The sequence below is a fragment of the Macrotis lagotis genome, chromosome 8, assembly GCF_037893015.1.
Source record: "Macrotis lagotis isolate mMagLag1 chromosome 8, bilby.v1.9.chrom.fasta, whole genome shotgun sequence".
In the NCBI taxonomy this organism is placed as follows: Eukaryota; Metazoa; Chordata; class Mammalia; order Peramelemorphia; family Peramelidae; genus Macrotis; species Macrotis lagotis.
The window spans coordinates 38,332,246-38,352,820 of record NC_133665.1 but is presented as its reverse complement, the minus strand read 5'-3'; the positions used below and the strand labels follow the sequence as shown (position 1 = coordinate 38,352,820).

The window sequence follows — 20,575 nt, the reverse complement described above, 5'->3', positions numbered from 1 at the left end:
ACTTGATATATGTTAATAGATTGCTAAGTGCTTATTTCCTTCATTTTCCTCTTTTCACTGTATCACAATGCTTCCCATAGTCAAATAAGAAATGGTAATGGCAACAAGAAATTACAATAATTATACTGAATTAAATAAATAAATAAAATGTTCATGTAAAAGAATCAATCCAGTACATCTAAGGCAAAAGGAGTTACCTCATTGGCACTTCCTTCTACCACTTAAATCAGAGGTCCAGGCTAAAAATCAAAATACACCTACATCCATGATAAAGGGAAAATAGCTCATAATGCAAATAGCAAAGTAATAAGTATTTTTGTTCTCAATTTAGCTACTAATAATAGCATAAGATAAGGCAAAACAGATGTGTTTCAAATAAGAGTAAGCACATTTTAAAAAATCTAATTCCCTTTCATTTTAAATGACAGTGGAATTTGGCCTTGATCTAATCTGAAGAGTACTCTTTTTAAGAAGGCTTTGAAAGTAGGTGGGTAGGTGGTGGCTAGATGGTGCAGTGAATAAAGCAAAGGCCCTGGAGTCAGGAGTACCTGGGTTCAAATCCAGTCTTAGATACTTGATAATTACCTAGCTGTGTGGCCTTGGGCAAGCCACTTAACCCCATCTGCCTTGCAAAAACCTAAAAAAAAAAAAAAAAAGTAAGGGGCTACCTCTGAGAGCACACAGTCTGCAAAAGCAAACAATGACTGAAGTCATTAGGAAATTGTAAATGGAGTAATATCATGGCTACATGATTTTGTTCTTTTGAAATGCAATTACATCTTAACTGATGGGTTGTTTTCTATAAACTCTTCAAGAAAAGAAAAAGAACACATAAGGTTACCTACCTATTAGAAACTAACAAACAGGTTCTTGGTGAATGCTAATTGACTGTACAACAGGTTGGTTAAAAAAATTTGTTGGGGCAGCTAGGTGGTGCAGTGGATAAAGCACCAGCCCTGGAGTGAGGAGTACCTGGGTTCAAATCCAGTCTCAGACACTTAATAGTTACCTAGCTGTGTGGCCTTGGGCAAGCCACTTAACCCCATTTGCCTTGCAAAAACAAAAAAAAAGGAAACTAACAGAATTGGGTGGGTGGGGGTTAGGAAAGACAGGGTTCCAAGTAGCCTGAATAATTTTATATAGGTATCTATAAGAGAAAGATAGCTTTGTAGAGGTAAATAAATATATTGCCATTATGAGTTTTTTTAATTTCTTAATTTTTTTGAAGGGGGTACATTATATTCATTTTCTAAAATATCCCTCCCCATTCCCCTCGTCAGCAAATCATGACCTTGTAGCAAAGAATATAAATGCGAGGGGGAAAACTTGTCAGCAAAACTGGGCAAAATATTCCTGGTATATTTTGTTTTTTAACAAACAGATGAACTTTAAGGCAAAATACAATCTTTGAAAACGATTAAACAAAATAAAACAAAGAAATGATTGAAAGCAATTGTACACCTTTTATTCCCTATTTGTTAAGAGAAAGGAAGTTAATGCTCTTTAGCTTTAATAATACATTACCAAAGTCAACCCTCTAGCGCTAAGCACAATATTTGTTGTTAATTAATCTTGTTTTCATTTTCATATTATAGTCAATGTATATATTCTTATGGCTTTGCTTTCTTCACTTTACATCATACAAATCTCCCCATCTTCCTTTTCATTATTCATAGAAGTCACTATGACTTCTTCTAACAATAATCTATTGCTTTCATATGCCACTGTTTATTTAGCTGTTCTCAAAATGTTGGACACAATTGGTTTCCAATTTTTTTTGTCACTAAGAATAATCCCCCATGAATATTTTTATAACCATAGGTCCTATCTTCTGGTCAATGACCTCTTAGAGCATAAACCTATTAGCAGAATCTGTAAGTGAACAGACGGGAATATAATTGAACTTCTGTTGTATAATTTCACATTGCTTTACAATACAGTAGAACCAATAAACACTTCCTGCAGCAGTGGAATGTCATTCTTTTATCAAAGATATTTGACATCTTCCTAGTTTGTAGTTCATGGCAAGAGTTAGAAGAATCTTTCTTTACTGGAAGAAATGGCATGAGATGGAGTGATTGAACTTATCACAGTGCAGACATACCATACAAGTTAGGAATGATTGAAGAGTTCAACACAAATATCTGAGATTTCATCATCTTTCTGAATTAATGTGATTTGTGTGATTAATGTGGTTTGGAGTTTTGAGGTAGAACCTAGACTTAGGAGGTATAGTTAGAGACAAAAAGCCACTCTCTGAATGAAACTGCTGACTTAAAATTGGGGTACATTTACCCTGAGTTGTTTGGCTAGACAACCTTGACATTTTCCTGTTCTTTACCCTAGTTTTTGTGGCAGGCAGAGGTCTGCCATGAAAAAAAAAGTGGGAATTCTTGACTTGTGCAAGGGGTTTGGATAGGGTGAGGCAAGTATTAATAGCTTGAGATTGATATAGGTAGCCTTTTTATTCTGGTCACAGTTCTGAGTAGGGGAGTTACAATGACTATTGTGATATCTTCAAATGGTATACTTCTTTTGGTTACAAGTATAGCAAGGGGTAATCATGTTGACTTTTAAGCAAAGTTATAATTGCTAAATTTCATTTACCCTCCATCCTGAGTGACCATCTAGCTCAACTTCTCACAAAAGAATCTCTACCTTCATATACCCAACAAATAATTCAATTTCTACATGAAGACCTCCAAGAATGAGAAACACATTAGATGTCCAAGCAATCAACAAAACTTTTAGACAGCTCTGATAATCAGGAAGTTTTTTTTCTAACATTGGTCTCTTCTCAACTTCTAGTCAATGTTCCTGTTCTTTCCTCTGAGGTCAAACAAGAAATAGTATAATCTGCCCCTCTTAAAGCAACCCTTGACACACTTGAATACAGCACCATGTCCTTCTAAATCTTCTTTTTCCCAGGCTACACATGGCTAGTTCCTTCAGTCATTTTTCATAAGACATGAATTCAAAGTCTTTCATCATACTGGATGCACTGCTCTGGATGTTCTCCAGTTTATTACTGTCCTTCTTAGACTACACATACTGCCCCAAACTGAACACAGTACTCCAAATAAAGTCTGACAAGGGTAGATTACAGTGGGATTATCACCTCCCTATTCCTGGGAGCCACGCCCTTCCTAATATAACCTAAAATTACATGAACTTTTTGGCTGGCATATCACACTGCTGATTCATAATGAGTGTGCAGTCCATTAGAATCCCTACATTCTTGTCAGAATTGCTGTTGTCTATATCCCCCCCATTTAGTACTTGGAGCGTTGATTTTTTGTACCCACAAGCAAGACTTCACATTTAGCCCTATTGAATTTCATCTAAGATTTAACCTAATGTTTCTTTATATCAGACAGATATTCCTTTCTTTCATTTTCTAGAAACTAAGAATTCTCACATAAGATATAGTTTTACTTCTGGTTGTATTATTATTGTATTCTTTTTTTCTCCTAATAAATTTCCTTTACATCCAAAAATCTTTTGACCTGGAAATTGAGTTTTTTCTGCTTATTTATATCTTCAATCATTTGTTTCCCCTTTCTTTAAGGTGATTTTCCCATAAAGTTTCTTTTCTTTTTTCTTATTGTCCTATTGCTTTACATCGCATGTCTATTGCTATCTTGAGGTGATGAAGAGGAACTAAGCTTAGTCATGACTTCTCACTGTCATCTGGCTGAACCTTTCATGAGTTATCTTTTACCTTTCTGTATTCTGATTCAATTTTATCCCTCCCTGTTAACATATACATATGTATTATATATGTGTGTGTATATATATATATATATACATACACAAACCAAACAACAATAGTTATATGTTTATTTATATATTGTGAACATATATGCATGCATATACCTACATATATACCTATGTATATATGTGTGCATATACATACACATATATGTCACCTGGTTGAAATGTTCTGGATGCTAAATAATGTTCATAATGTTCAATACTCTGGTGAACCCCTTTTTTCCTATAAGAGCCATTGACTAAAATTATTTGAAAGTCACATTAGTAAAAATTAATTTATTTATATGTATATGTATGCTTCAAGAGATAACAATGGAAGGACAAAAGACATTTTTAAAGCACATACTATGTAACAGGAAATGTGCTAAGGACTAAAGATATAAAGAAATATTTCACCTATCTATTTTTACAGCTAAGAATAGGGAATCAAACATTAATCCATAAGTATGATAGTACAAAGAAATACTTCTGTTTCATATTATATTCCTTAAAGAGGAGAACAAGTATAGGAGAAGTATATACCAAGATGAGAGAAAAGAGGATAGGGAATTCCCTTGAAAAATACTAATATTTAGCCTTTTCTACTTGTAGAAAGCAGAGTGCTAGGTGCTGTGAAAAAGACAAAGATGAATGTGACTTTAATTCTTTCTACTGAGACATTCATAGACTACTGGAGAAGAGAAAATTAAGAAGCACATTAACAACTGCAATCCAAGGTAGAATGGAAAAGAACAATAAGAGGTTATATTAATGGTACAGGAACTCAGAACAAGAAATGGTCAGAATGAAATATCATGATGTAGTGAAAGAGTGCTAAATTTAGAATGCTAGGAGGACTTGGGTTCAAGTCCTGATTCAACCTCCAACTGCTTGGAGGACATTGGACAACTCATGTAATCTGTATAAGTTTCAAAAATTGTAAAGGGGTTAGACTTTGAAAGTCCATTGTTATTCTAAATCTATAATCCTATTGTTGAAGGAAGTAAACCTAACTTAGAAAAGAGGAAATGTAGAGAGGCATAATGACTTTCTTCAACAATTTCCAAAGTTGTCATATAGAAGAGTGTTAAGATTTATTTCACAACTTTGATGAGCTATCAGTAGAAATAACAAAAAAAGTCAAAGAAGAACATCAAAAGAGGCTTTCCATAGGACATGACACCTATATTTGAACCTTGAAGGAAGTTTAGGCTCCTGGGTAAGTAAGGAATCTATGACAAATAATTAGGATGACCTGTGCCAAGATAGGAAAATAGGAGTTGAAACCTTGAGGTGTTTTTTTTTTTAAGAAGTCAATAATGTAAAAAATGGTCCAAATGTGCCAGACTACAGAGATCTTTAAATATCAACTGAGGACTCTATATTTCATCTTCAAGTTAATAAGGAGTTACTGAAGTTTTTTGAATAGAGAAATAGCCCAGTTAGTGCAGGAAAGTCAACTTAATTAAGTAAGATTATATTCACAGTTATGTAGAGAACAGATTGGAGAAGGGGGAAAAACAAAAAAGTAAGGAAGGCAAGTAGGAAGCAATTGTCCAAGAATTTAAAACTGATGCAGGCCTGAAGTGGGATTATGCCAAAAAAAGTGAAGAAAAGAGGACAGATAGAAAATATACTATAGAGAAAGAATAAGGCTGCCTTAAATCAACAGAAAGACTTCATAGGTTGGAAGGACAGTTTTGGCTCACTTAGGTTGTGAATATCATCTATTTAATCCTGCCCTTTGAATTCCTCAATAGATCACTACCAAATTTAAAGAATCCTTTCTGTATTGGAAATAAGTTTTCTGCTTTTGTTATCAAATTTCAAAATTAAATGTTTGTAATACATATTTATTTTCCTATAGGATTTTAAATCCTTCAATTTCCTACCTACCATGAAAGTTTCATTTTGATACAAAAGCTGAATGTGTTAACTTTGTTTTCTAAGGAATTAGTTTCAGTTCATTCCTTAAAAATTGAAAATAATAATTTGAAACCAGCTTTAATTTCTTTGCTACATGTCTTAAAAATATTTTTTTTTATTTCAGTTGTGTCCTTAAAGGAATTTCCCTCCTTCCCCAAAGCACATTACAAAATTAAAAAAAAAAGCACATTGGGGCTAAATGTACATGCCTATAGCTCATGCCATTAGTTCTCCTCTGCCCTTGAGAGCTAAACAAAATGTTCTATTCATCTACCAGATGACAGGAATATGAAGGGATTGAACCAGTGAATTCACTGGTATACAGAACTCCAAAGAGGAAGTTCCCCCTTCCACCAGGGCAGGTGACAGCTTCTTTGCAATTTGCAAGATTGGACTGTTGTCTTCTACAACAGTCTGAGAAGTTAAATTAGTTACTTAGGATCCAGGTGTATGTTGATAAATGATTTTGCTTAATTTTCATTATTAATATCATCTTCATCTCTTAAACTTCTAGACAATGAATGAAATAATAAATTAAGCCCTGATTTGTAGCATTTGCCAATTTCTAAGATGAAAATCTAACAATCTGCTGAGCTCCAGCAATTCTGTCAGAGGGGTCACACAAGCTGCGTGAGCTTGAACTAGGATCTTCCCGAATCAGAGGTTTTTAATCTACTACAAAATGCTTCTCCCTTGCTGATAGCCAATCGAATGTTTAGGCAATGATTATGCCCTGCTTCTTAGACTTAATGTGATAAAAATTGTCTTTTTTTAAAATGGAGTTCAACTCTTGGAAAAATATTTGGAAGTCAGGGAAATTTAGGGACAAGACTACTGGGTCATTTTAGCACAAATGGCTGCTTTTCACTCAGCAGACAGATTCCTGAATTATATCAGAACAGAAATGGCCTAATGAAAAGACATATCACTCTTAAGATGGTTCATAAAACTTTGTTTGAAATGAGATTCACGAGATGATATCCTTGAATGGCTTTATCCCACATGAGGAATTTACTGCTTCCACTACAATCAATTCAAAAGCAAATGGCGACAATAGACCTCAAGATTCTAGTTCATACAGGCTTTGATTCTAAACTAAATTGTTTTCATTTTCAAAATCATTCAACTGATCTGGTTGACAACATTATATAGTAGAAAGCATGCTAGATTTCTAGAAGCCTGGAGAAATAAAGGAACTTCTCTGGGCCTCAGCTTATTCATCTGTAAAATAGGGATAATTATACTGGTAATATTGTGATTTTTGTGAGCATTGCTATACTTACAAAATTTTGCAGCTTATGATTTGGAAAAAACAGATAAATCTGACCCAAGCCTTGCAGAGATTCCAAACAAAAGCTTTTTGAGAAAGGCAAATTCTCTGAGGAAAAAGCAACCCCTTCTTCCCACCTACTCACACCCAGAATAATTCCATAGGGCCTTTTAAAAGAATTTCAGTGATCACCACTTGAGAATTGGCTATTTTATCTTCAGGTTCCTAATACACTTACTAAAAAGAACTTGAAAGAGCTAAGAGGCAACTGGTGGTGTGGTAGATAGAGCACCTGTCCCGGAGTCAAAGGGAGCTGAGCTCAAATATAGCCTCAGACATTTAATAATTGCCTAGCTGTGTGATCTTGGGCAAATCATTTAACCATATTACTTTAAATAAATTTAAAAAAATAAGATGACTAGAGGAGTCAATTGAAATGTTCTTATCATTTAAATATAAGGCTGAAGAAAAGGGGTACATCCCTATTACCCTATTAAAAGTACCACTGAAATACAGGATTATACATTTGAAACCAAAGAGGTCCTTTAAGTCCATCCCCCATATTTTATTTATTTAGAAGTGTATAAATAATTTGAGGTCACTTGGTTAATAAGCAGAACAGTTAGGTTGTAAACACAGGTTCCCAGATCCCGAATCATGTACTTTTTTCATTGTACCCTTTATTTTTTCTGTGTTAAGTACATGGGTATGATGGCAGATTTATGAGAGAATAAGGTACTCCTAACCATTCTACATCAAGGAAAGTTTTATAAACAAACAAACAGTAAAACTATGTAATCTGTCATGGATTCTGCCTGATTTTCAAAAGAAATCAAACTTAGATGACAATTGACATTTACATAGTGTTATGATAAAAGTGATATTTTCACCTACATTTTATAGATGCTGAAACTGAAACTCAGAGAAATCCAATGGACTTGAAGATGATCACATAGATATTGAATCAGCATCAGAATTTGAATTCAGATCTCTCCTGACTCAAGGTCTAATATTCTTTCCAAAGTGATGACAAATGATGCTGAAAAAAAACAATTAAATGAACTGTTGCCAATATTGGTAACTTTGTGTTTTTAAAATATATCATTCTTAGTTTTTTTTGAGCATCATATTTTACACCTCTTTATAAACTTTAGATGTAATACTTCTCCTTCTTTGAGGGTAGTTTCTCATCTCCTTCTTCATAAACACATCTTCAAAGAATAGTTGATCTAACATCCTTTGCAGTTTTTATTTCATTCTATGCTTATTAATTTCTGGCCTGCATCTGTGGGTAATCTAAACTCTGGGTGTCTTGGTGACATGAGCTACAGCTAATGGAAATTATAATATGTATATTTGTGCACAGAAGGAAGAAAGGGCTGTTCCATAAGGTTTGAAAATGGCCCCATACTGTCCAGAATATGGCATACAGTCATTACTATAATAAGGGGTTATCATGTTAACATTTACTTAGCTATACAAATGGAACTGCATTTGCCATGCAGTTACCAAATTTCCATACCATTTTATAAGGCATCAACTTCCCTTCCCCCAATAAATTTTAACAAAACATAGAATGAAAAGGTAAGATTTAGCCTTGTTGTTCAAGAAATAATTCCTTTTTGAATAATATTCTGGAAAATATTTTTCTAGCTGGGGGAAAAATGTACATTCCCTCTTTCACTTGTCCTGAAGCTATATAACTATTTGAAAGATTTTCATGTAATCTCTAAATATAGCTACCACTTCCTTTGTCAGCTGAGCTATAGTCCATCTGTCTGATAACATTCTGATCTTCACCCTAACCAGCCTATAGAACCTGTTTTGCAAGAGGCAGATAACCTTTCACTAACCTCTCTTTTGCCTGTTCAATGCCCTCCAGCACTTGCAGGAGCAAACTTGACAGCATAAGATTACCACTTCCTTTCTTTTTCTAAGTTTTGTAGACATTACTTGGATATAATTTAAGTATCTTAGAATTCTTTGTACTTGATGTCTTTGAAAAAGCCCCTCTCTAGTCTAGGGGCTTAATCTATTAGCTTGAATTCCCTTGCTTGAAACGAGAGAAAATTATTCTTTTTTTTGACATAAGGATTAAAGCTGGGAGAATACAAGGAGTGCGTAGAGGACAGAGAAATGTCATAAAAAGAAGTGGTTGGCCAGTCACTAAATAAAACAAAATTCACAAAAAAGAAGAAAAAAATCCAAGATCATATAAGGGAAAATAACAGTTCTCTGAATACATGCTTCTCTTTTAATTTTAGAATCCTTTTGACAAATATATAGAGGATTTAATAGCATTAAGGTGATAGAAAATCAAAGTTGGTAAGAAAGGGAAAAAAAGCAGCCTATCTAGGGGCTGCTAAAAAGGAAACACAGGTATAGAATTTTATTTTAAAAAAACCTCTTCTATAGTTCAACTATTGTTTGATCTATAGTTCAAATAAATAAAATTTCTCCTGTCTAAAAGACCTTTATAGAGGCTTCCCTTTCCCACCCCTATAGGTGGGTAATAGGTCAAAAACAAAAGGCCTTTCTTTAGTTAATTAAGGGTGGAAGCTAAACTTTATAAAAAATAGTTCAGTCTAGTTAAGAATATTGCCTTTCTACTTCCTAAATAATTGGGCAGTCCCTTCTTTTACCAATTCCTCAGGCTATGGCTAGAGAAGGAAATGGCAAACCACTCTACCATCTTTGCCAAGAAAACCCTAAATGGGAACCTGAGGGGGTTAGACTGAAGTATCTAAACAACAAGAATTTATGGCAATATGAACCACCCTTCCCTATTCAGAAAGGATTGTTAATATGGGGTGGAGATCTTTTTCAATTCAAGAAAAGAGAGCTCAAAGAAGGAATTGAGTGGTGAATTGTTAGCTTTCTAGTGTGAAGGGTTAGCCCAAAACTATATTTCAACATAAAACCTTTCCCTTGAGCAAAGAGACTATAAATATTACCTCAAATCATCTGGAGGGAACCATGTCTTAAGACTATGTAGGAGGGGCAGCTAGGTAGTTCAGTGGATAGAACACCAGTCCTGGAGTCAGGAGGACCTGAGTTCAAATCTGACATCGATAACTGCCCAGTTGTGTGACCTTTGGCAAGTCACTTAATCCCATGGCCTTGCAAAAAATACCCCCTCCCCCTAAAAAAGACTATTTATGAGTGGACCATGCCTATTTCTCTTTCTAACCTAGAAATGGCTTGGATTTAGAATATATCAAATTGTTTCTAGCAGACATACCTAAATTGCAACATATTACTATTTTCTTTCATACAAAAAGACTAACTCAGAACTGCCACAAGAACAGCTAGGATAGATGAATAATTTTAAGTCAAGGAATCATATCTGATAACATTTTGATCTGCACTGCAACCAGGCAATAGAAATTGTCTCAATAGGAGGATAACTTTTCATTAGCCTCTTTTATTTAGGAGGTCACTGATAGTGAATTGCTCCACCTAGATAGAATGCCTCGAGGAGGAAAAGATTAACAGCTATATACTTTTCAGAATTCTTGGGCTCAGCTCAAGTACTAGATATTCTTTGAAAACTACTCTGAACATTCTGGCTCACAATGCTCTTCCTATTATATGGTCTCTTATAGCCCCTATTGCCTCCCACTAATTGTAACTTAGTCATGTACTGTCTTGCATTTGTCTTTAGTTCTCTCCACTCCACCACCCCCAACCAGGATAATGATACAAGGAAGCTTGAACCCTTGTGTTCAACCCATGTGGAGGCTATACTATGGTACATGTGCCTGCATTGCCAAGACAATTTCTGTTCCATGAGGGGCACAGCATTAAAGGACTTGGTGTTTTGATGTGAGGTAACAAGCCCTGGGTGCTTTCTTCCTTTCCCTAAAGCCCAACCCCATGACAGGGAGGTAGGATTCAAAATCAGTTAAAAAACAAAATGGCTTTTGGTTTATTCCCTTTCTTTAACTCCTCTGTATGGGAACATGCTCTCTCTCAAAAGAATTCCCATTAAGGCTCACCCTCTCCCTCACCCTTGTAACATGATGCCTACAAGGACATGATTACATCTACTTTATGTTTCCTCCTCTGAGCATAAGTGATTAAAGAATGATCCTAAGATAGACATGACATGTCACGTTCATGTCCATCTAAGGCCTTGAAGTTCAAGAGGATGGAAGATCTTGGGTCCTCAGTCAGTTCTGGCTACATAATAGCAAGTACCCTTTCTACATCCTCTAAAATATTTCTTGTAGGCATGACTACCAGCTGGAGGATAAGCTCAACACCTGGATTAACTTGCCAAAAAGAATTTCTTTGTATCCCTGGCCCACAGCATAGCATCTGGCATACAGAAGGTACTCTATAAATACTTGTTGACACAGAAGAAAAACAAAATACAGAAGGGAAGATAAAACCAATTTTATTAATATCTTATGTCTTTAAAAACTATATAACAAAAGATTCCATGTTCATATATTATCTTCCTTCCTTTTCTTTGTATATTGAAAAGTTTGACAAGTTCACAATTTAAAAATATCTAAAGAAAAAGTAAATACATTTTTAACAAAAAAAATGCTTGTTGACTAACTTAAGAAAGCTAAAATTTATGGAACAGTTCATTTGTGATCTGACTTAATGAGGTTTTGTTTCCCCATGACTTGGATGGAATTATTTGAATAATCTAATATCAAAGTGAAATAGTAAATGACTATATAGCAGTCTTCTTAAGTCTCAATATTCTTGGACAGTACCTCCAGTATCATTATTATTATTATTATTATTATTATTATTATTACTTCCTTAAATTTTTATTTTTCATTCAATATGCAGTTGTCTTTTGTATTCATCATTTTTTTTGTTTAGAGGAAATAAATAGCTCTCCAATACCTGACCTATACTGTACTGAGTACCTTTCTGCTTCCCCTTCTTGGGGAAACCATAGACATATACCAAAACCTAAATTTAAAATTTCCCAGAGGTTGGGGGAAGAACAAGGAGGGTGTGAGGAAAGAAAACATGTCTGGCCCTTTGGGGGAGTAATCAGTCTCCCCTGGGACCAGACTTGTTGTACATACATAGACCCAAAGCTTAGAGGGACCTCTTAGTGGTGATGCAATAGGCAAAAGCCCCACATTCCTTGGGTCAAGCAACAGTTCTTATAAAGTAATATCATCTGTGTACAGCAGCATAGAATGTTTCAGTGTACACACACACATGCGCACACACACACAGACACACACACACACAGACACACACACAGACACACAACATAAAGATTACTACCCCAATGTAGTAATTATCAGTCAGGTTTCAAATCCAGTATTCTTTTGCTTGTATTGTGTTGCCTTTCACAGGTGTATATCTTTCCTTCCCAAATAAATTATAAACTACTTCAGGTCAGAAATCAGCTAATTCTTGCTTTAAAAAAAAAACAACTGTGCTAGTACCAACAGAGATAAATACTTTCTCAGCTTATAATATCTTCCTTACACTGTCATCCACAAACTAAACACAAAATTTTAGATGTAATCTAACCAACGCAGAGGATAAAAAGACTCTTTCTTCTTAAAGCAGTCCTAAGTTCACATTAGCTTTTGATACATAAAAATACATAGCTTGTCTGTGTCATGTTGCATTCTTTCAGTACAAGGTAAATTCCTTGCGGGCAGGAGCAATTTTTTGTCTTTTTATCCCCAGTATATAGCACAATATTTTGGACATACTAATCAACTAATAAATGTTTGCTAAATTGGATTCAGTTTAAGTTTTAGTCAGACTGAGAGCATCTAGAATTCAAAACTTGGCCAGACTTACATGAACTGATACTGAATGAAGTGATCAGAAGCAGGAGATCATTGCACATAGTTAACATCAACACTGTGGGATGATCAACTCTGAGACTTAGCTCTTTTCAGCAGTACAATGATCAAAGACAATTCTAAAAAACTTGTGATGGAAAAAACACCACATTCATAAAAAGAACTATGGAGTCTGAATGGAGACCAAATATAATATTTCCACTTTTTAAATTTTTGTATTTTTTTCCCTTTTCGTGGTTTTTTCCCTTTTGTTCTGATTCTTCTTCCATAACATGAACATGACTAGTATACAGCTATGTTTAACATACTTGTACTTGTATAATCTGTATCAGATTATTCACTGTCAAGGTAATGGGGGAGGAAAGGGAAGGGAAGGAGAAAAATCTTACAAAAATTGATATTGAAAACTATCTTTAAATGTAATTGGAGGGTTAGCTAGGTGGTACAGTGGATAGAGCACCAGTCCTGGAATCAGGAGGACCTGAGTTCAAATCTAATCTCAGACACTTAATAATTACCTAGCTGTGTGACCTTAGGCAAGTCACTTAACTCCATTGCCTTGTAAACCTCTCCTCTCTCACAATGTAACTGGAAAAAATTTCAGAAATTAAAATAAGAAAATTTAATCAGAAATATTAGAGAAAATCAAAATTATTAACTTTTTTCTATGTATCTATAGATACACAAACATTTATAGCCATGACACCTTAAAAATCAGAAATATGTTGATTTTCTCTCATAGTGTCTGCTCATCTGATGGTGCGTGCATACTAGAAGTTCATCAATTTAAGTGCCAGTGTTTGGCATAGAAATTGATATTCCCACCAACCCACTCAACACATGATGCCTTTCCTGTTCTCCACCCTCACCCCCCATCCTTTGGAGGTGTATAAATAGCTCTGCATTAACTGAGAGAGTTCACCATACCCTGGGATTCATCACAGTGGCACAGTTCAGTCTACTATGAGAACTCAAGATTATGCCATCAAAACACAAACAGTATCTATGTTCCTTGGCCTTTCTGAATGGGTTTATGACTAAGTTACATTCCCTCTGGAAGGGAAAGAAATAAGCCATTTATATAGCATCCACTCCATACTAAGAATTGTACTTTACTATTTGTACTGGTACTAAGCTTTACAAATATTATCTCATTTGCTCCTTCCAAAATCTGCAATGGGTATTGATATCAATTATCCCCACTTTACATGTAGGGAAACTAAGGCAAACAGCAGCTAACTGAATAGTCCAGCGTCACATAGCTAGTAAGTGTCTGAATCCAGTTATGAACTCAGATCCTCTTAACCGCTGGCACAGTACTGAATCCAGGGGGCTACCCTGATGCCACTAGAATCAGTGGATATGGATTCAAATCCTACCTTTGAAATTTACTACCTGTGTGATGTTTGGCAAATCATTTAACCTCCCTGAGCCTCAGTTTTCTCAGCTGTAAAATGATAGTTGGCTAATGAGATCCCTTTTTTGCTCCAAATTAGGAGATCTTAACCTGGGTCCATGAGTTTGTTTAATAGATAGACAGACAGACAGACAGACAGACAGATAGATAGATAGATAGATAGATAGATATAGATGACTTACCAATTCAGCTATTTTTCAGTCTATCTCTTCATTCGGAGGTTTCTTGGCAAAGATATTGCAGTAATTTACCATTTTTTTTTCATTTCAAAAAAACAGGAATCTGAGGCAAAAAGGGTTAAGTGACTTTCCCAAGGTCACAGCCAGTAAATATCTGAGGTCAGATTTGAACTCTGGAAGATGAGTCTTCATGACTTTAGGCAAGGCACTCAATGCACCTAGCTGCCCTTTTAATAACTAATCTAATATAAATGACTTCTTGCATAATCCTATGCTATTGTATTTTATGCATTTAAAAATATGATTCTGAAAAGAAGCCAATAGTCTTCATCAGACTGCCCATTAGACAGAAAAGGTAGAAGAAGACTGCATCTAGATCAATGATTCTAATTCCATTCTAGGACAAAGATTTTTCTGTTGGGGGAGCTGTATGTGGAGTTTCTGTATCCCAAGTTCTGTAATCTAAAAATACTGATGATCTGCATTCTGAGGGGCAAATTCTAATTGTCAAGGGACAGATGGAGAAAAGTTGTTTCATTTACAACAACTATGCTACAATAATTTATAATTATTTTAAGGTTTAGAAAGTGCTTTGCATGTATTATATCATTTGCACTTCACAAGAACCTTATAAAGAAGATCATCTTAAAAGCTGACTTTTACAAATGATGAAACTGAGGCTGATAGGGTTTCACTAATTTACATAGAATCACACAGCTAAGTGAACTTCCAAATAGTTTTCCTGACTCAAAGTTCAGCACTCTCACTAGTATACCCTTCTGCCCCTCCATAAATAACAATCACTGGCTCAGTCAACATAAGAAAGAAGAAGATAACAAAATAAACCTACAAAACAACAGCATTTCTATACAGCAATAACAAAATACAGGAGGAAATAATAGAAAGAAAAGTTCTATTCAAAATAACTCTAAAAAGCATAAATTATCTGGGAGTCAATCTACCAAGACACCCTCAAGACCTATGTAAGCATAATTACAGAACAGAAAAGAAAAGGGGGGGAAAAATAGAAATGCTCCCTGGAAAGGGAACCAGGGACTAATTTTTGAAGTTTTGCTAAATAATTATATGTTGGGTTTAAATCCTAAAGGTTTAACTTTTCTAGCAGTAAATACTATAATAGCTCTTTTTTCCAGTAGTTAGAAAAATTAGGTTCTGGTTCTAGTCTTACCATTACCTGTGAGACCTGGGTCAATTTGAGTCAATTAAATTGCAGAAATGTTTAGTAGGCATTTCTTATAGGCAAGGCAAATCACAGCCTCCCTGAGTCTCCCTGAACCTCACCTGTGAAATGTTAGCCTAAAGCGGTGGTATCAAATACTAATAGAAACAGATCCCTACAGGTCACATAATGATTTAGAAAAACAGAAATTAACATTATCTGTGATCAATTTTTATTTATTTTATTAAACAGTTTCCAATAACATTTTGAGTTGGTTTATGCTGCCCTGAGGGATTTTGCTGAGGGTCACAGAAAGTTGGATAACTCAGCTAGGTGGATTTGTGATTTCACTGGCAGAGATAACTCACTGGGATAAAGGAAACAAACTCTCCTGATGTAGATCAGACTTTTCTTTCCAAGGATGCCAATTGTCTTAGGGAGTTGCCTAGAGCAGAGGGTCCACCCTGTACTCAAGTACAAGTGTTTCTGGTTTCAAAACCTGCTCCATTGTGCTCTCATCTAAATAGATTAGATAATCCTTCTGGATTGAAGATTTTTGTATTCCTTTTTGTGTTCTAGTAATCAATCCATCAAATAACCACTAAGTACATATTAAGTTCCTATTTGCATACAAGTCACTGTGCTAAACCCTGGAAATAAAGATAAAAAAGCCCCTGTCCTCAAGAAATGTACATTCTCTAGGCAGAAAAAAAAATATATACACACAAAAAACACAAATATAAAATATGCAAGCTTTTTCCTGTTGTGATTAGAAGAATTGACAATTGAAGAAATCTTTGAAGGAAGGTATTCTAAGAAGCAAAGATGAGGAGAGAGTGTACTTTTCTGTGAACAGAGATTGGAGATATAATGTTACATAGGTGAACAAGGAAGCCAGTTGGGCTAAAGTATAAAAGAACCTAAAGTAAATACTCAAAAAGTTAGAAAGATGGGTTGGAGTCTGACCATGAAGTGCTTTAAATGCCAAGCAGTAGAGTTAATAATTATCTTAGAGGCAATTCAGGGCAATGTCATGGTCATAGCTGTACTTTAAGATTAGCACTTTGGCAGATGTTTGGCATATCTGGGTGGATTAGAGGTCCTAGAATATGGAGCCTGGGACATAAATTAGAAAGTTATTGAAGGGGGTCTGGGTGAGAGGAAAGAGGGTCTGAACTAAGGTAGTAGCCTCATGAGAAGAAAAAATAGTAGATTTAGGCAAGAAATGCTGAGAAAGTAGAATGGAAAAGAGTTGGGAAATGACTGTGTATAGGAGATGAGGTAAAAGAGCTGAAGAAAACTATGAGGTTGCAAAGCAAGATGAATGCAGAGAAAGTTGATGAAACAATGAACAATCTTCAGTAAAAATTATTTGAGGACAACAATGTTCTGCTTTCCCCATCCTCAGTCCTCCTCCCCCTCCTCTGCAAATACACAGTATATTTGCAATTAATCATAAATGCTGAAGGAAAACCACTTCTATCATTTGCCTAATGAGAAAACTGCCCCATATTAGTTATATATAGTTCACAGCTTCATGTCCACTGAGGCAACATAAAATCCTCCCCTTTTGTGTGTTTGAAAATTAATTCTGATATAATGATCAGCCACTGAGAAATGAGAAAATTATTATTTCACATCACATTTTAAATTCAGTTAAATATAGTATGATAGAAAACTACTAGTGACTGTTCCAAGAAGACATCCACTTTCAATATGTTTAAGGTGTTGCTTTCCTCTGTTAGAATTCAATCAATCCCATGATTTGAGGAAGCTAGTAAGTAAAATTTTTCCTGTGTGACCCTGGAAAAGTCACTTAATTTTTGTTTGCCTAAGTTTCCACAGGTGTAAAATAAAGATAATAGCATCTATCATGAAGTAATATTTGTAAAGAATCAGCACATTACCTAGTCCATTCTATTTTCCTTCCTTTTCTTCTCAACGACTGGAAACACTAAGCATAAAGATCTCAGCATTATTAGGTCTGGAATAAATGTCTATTTCATATGAGGAAACCCTTTTTTTTGTAACAAGTAAAATTACTACTGAAATATTGTTCCTACCCTTTCTATGTATTCTTCGTTCCAGAAAAGATATGTATGGAAATGAATGGAAAAATGTCATGAAATATACACAATCACACTTTAGAGAATTTTTTTATTTTACAATTTGATTTGCCTAACTTTAGTTCCCCCTAAGAGTGCCTCACATGACTTAAACTAATTCTTTGTGATTGCCCTCCTAAGCTTGTGTCACCTAAATTCATTAGCTAGTGACTATAATCCCCAGTTGGCTCAGTGTCACATGGTACCATGACCTGAGGTGCCTCATTTCTGGGTAATTTTGAGGATATAACACATTTAGGTCAAAGACATCCTTTTAAGAAATTTAAATGAATCCCTCAACTCCTACAACAGTTGGAGCGCGTTTGTTGCTTTTTTCAGTTTTCCTAGATGGGTCATAGAAAAATGAAATTGAACCCAATGGTTTGTCAAAAGAAATGTCTCATTTCCATTCATGTGCTCTATGCAGTATTCAATCACAATTGGGGGTTTGGCTCAATTTATTGCAAAGCACTCCATTTTAATTTTATTAGATGACAAATATATAACTGGGGATGAGGAATATAATAAAGGTAATAAAGGGAGCTCCAGATCAATTTGATAATCACCTCAAGTACTGCTTATCTTTTTCAAGAATTTATAATGAAATCTGCAGCACATTTGCTGCTACAAAGAGTATGATAATCTACTACCCCATTGTCTCTACCAGGTTGCTAAGGTGAAGCTATTTAACCCAACTGACACTCAGTGGCCCCCATATGCTCTAAATCACTATCAATATCTCCAGTGTTGCTATCCTACTGTAGCCTACTATTTCTTTTTACCTCTGGAACTCCTCTTTCATTATTAATAGTCCCTCATACTAACCCTGTGTCATCCCCTCCCTTTCTTCCCTTCCCCCATTACTTTATATATATCTTAACATTTACTAATACAGGTATATAAGTTGTCCTCTTCCCATTCTAATAGAAGGTAAGCATCTTGACACCAGCAATTATTTATCTTTTCTTTGTATTATAGCAATTTGACAAATTAAATCTAAAATTATTCTTCCTTCTTAAAATGACTTAAATGTTTGATTATAACATAATAGTTTAACATGAGAACAAAACAAATTTGAATCAAACTCTTAAATTATAGCACTTTTCCCCAATGATTCCAGATCTCCAACAGCAAAATTCTTGCCAGTCATTCACACAACCACTAGATTTATAAACCATGATGTTTCCCAGAGTAACACATTTCATACACTGAAACTATAGCAAGATCAAATGATACTGTTATAAGTTGGTGCAGTTTGAGGTGGGAATAAATTGATGTGGTACAGCTGGTAGCTGATTTACTACAGATGCTTGGAGTAGAAATCTGTGGCAACAAGGTGTTTGAAAAGGGAGGAAAAACAATGTAAACAAAGATATCACCCATGTATTTTTCCAAAGTAGACTAGAAGCTCATGAAAAAATTATCTTGGCACTATTTACTTGCATCAAATATAAGAAAGCCATAGGAGGTGGCACAGTGGATAGAGCACCAGCTTTGGCATCAGGAGGACCTGAATTCAAATCCAGCTTCAGACACTTAATATTTACCTAGCTGTGTGACCTTGGGCAAGTCACTTAACCCCATTGCCTTGCAAAAAAAGTCATAGGACATCAGTTATAGAGGTGGTAGGAATCTTAAAGGGAACCTAATTCAACTCCCTAATTTTACAAATGAAGGCATGAGAGCCCAGTCTTGTTTATGGTCACATAGAAAGTAAGGGGTAGAATGCAAGTTTAAACTCAGATCTTACATTTGCTTAATGTCAACTAAACCTATATTTCTCACTAATTTCTACCTATATTTCTTACTAGAATTTATGGGATGTTCAATTAGTCATTCAGGTAACAGGTATTTATGGCTTACTTTGAGAATCAGGTTTGTTCAGTGAGAAAACTTTGTTTCCCCTAAAAGTGGAGTTGTTCTATGTCCATCTTTCTGAATGGTTATTGTTGCTGAGTTGTGTCATTTGTGTTCCACTTTCTAAGACTCCCTTTGATGTTTTCTTGGTAAAGATACCATTTCCTTTTCTAATTCATTTTACAGATGACAACTGAGGTCAGGTAACTTGTAAGTGCTTGAGGCCAAATTTGAACTGAGCCATCTAGCTGTCCTTTCCTGAAATTCTTTATCATATATCCAGACTTCTTACTGATTAGGAAGATATCTATCACAAAGATTTATAAAATCTGGACACAAAGATTTATAAAATTTGTTACAGAGAATAAAACTAAGGTGATTTGAACTGGGAGAACCCACACAGATCTGATCCTTTTCCAAACCTCAAACAGCATTTATTGTCTAAACCCCTCAATTTAGCATTTAATTAAATCTATCTTACAGTGTTGTCTAATTAAAATCTATGTTTTGTTTTGTCAGTAAGACTGGATTCCTTGAAGACAAAGACTGTATATTTAGACTTCTTTAATATCCTCTTGGCATTTGAATGAAGTGAGGAAGAACTTAGGTTTCCCTCTTGGGTTCCCTTTAACCATATTTAGGTGTATATCTTAGATATGTAAAAGAAAAAGAGAGAGAGGGAAAATGATTTGAAAGTCAAGGTCCTATCAGTTTACATTAATTATAGCACACTAGGGAACTTGATAAAGGATAATACCTTTCCAATCTGAAAATAAGTCTAAATTCCATTTTTAGTGGTTCATATTGGAAAATATAGAGAGTTCTGTATTTTCTTAGAGTACAATTCAACTTTATGATGACTCCCTTAAGAAGAGACTTCTTTAGCCAGTAAGTCTAGCAAATCAGATGAGGTTTCTCAAAAAAGGTATAATCTAACTGCTTCACATTAATCACATGGTTACTTCTATCAAGATTATATTCTCATGATTATACATGTAGGAGAATTTGACTCAATAGCTAAATCCTTTCTTTTTTTAGGTTTTTTTCAAGGCAAATGGGGCTAAGTAGCTTGCCCAAGGCCACACAGCTA

General features: G+C 34.9%; 1 protein-coding gene and 1 long non-coding RNA gene across 6 annotated transcripts in view; one reads left to right on the top strand and one right to left on the bottom strand.

Annotated features, from left to right (window-relative positions):
- LOC141495407 (guanine nucleotide-binding protein G(q) subunit alpha) overlaps positions 1–20,575 on the bottom strand; it is a 302,819-nt gene that overhangs the window by 43,939 nt on the left and 238,305 nt on the right. The gene's annotated exons all lie outside the window — the stretch shown is intronic.
- Positions 1–20,575, top strand: part of LOC141495408 (uncharacterized) — a 156,255-nt gene that overhangs the window by 36,798 nt on the left and 98,882 nt on the right. Inside the window, exon 3 of one of the 5 annotated variants that reach the window (XR_012470765.1) lies at positions 11,182–11,283. The exons of the other annotated variants lie outside the window; for them this stretch is intronic. This is a non-coding gene — a long non-coding RNA (uncharacterized LOC141495408). The remainder of the gene's footprint in view (positions 1–11,181; positions 11,284–20,575) is intronic. 5 annotated transcript variants of the gene reach the window in all.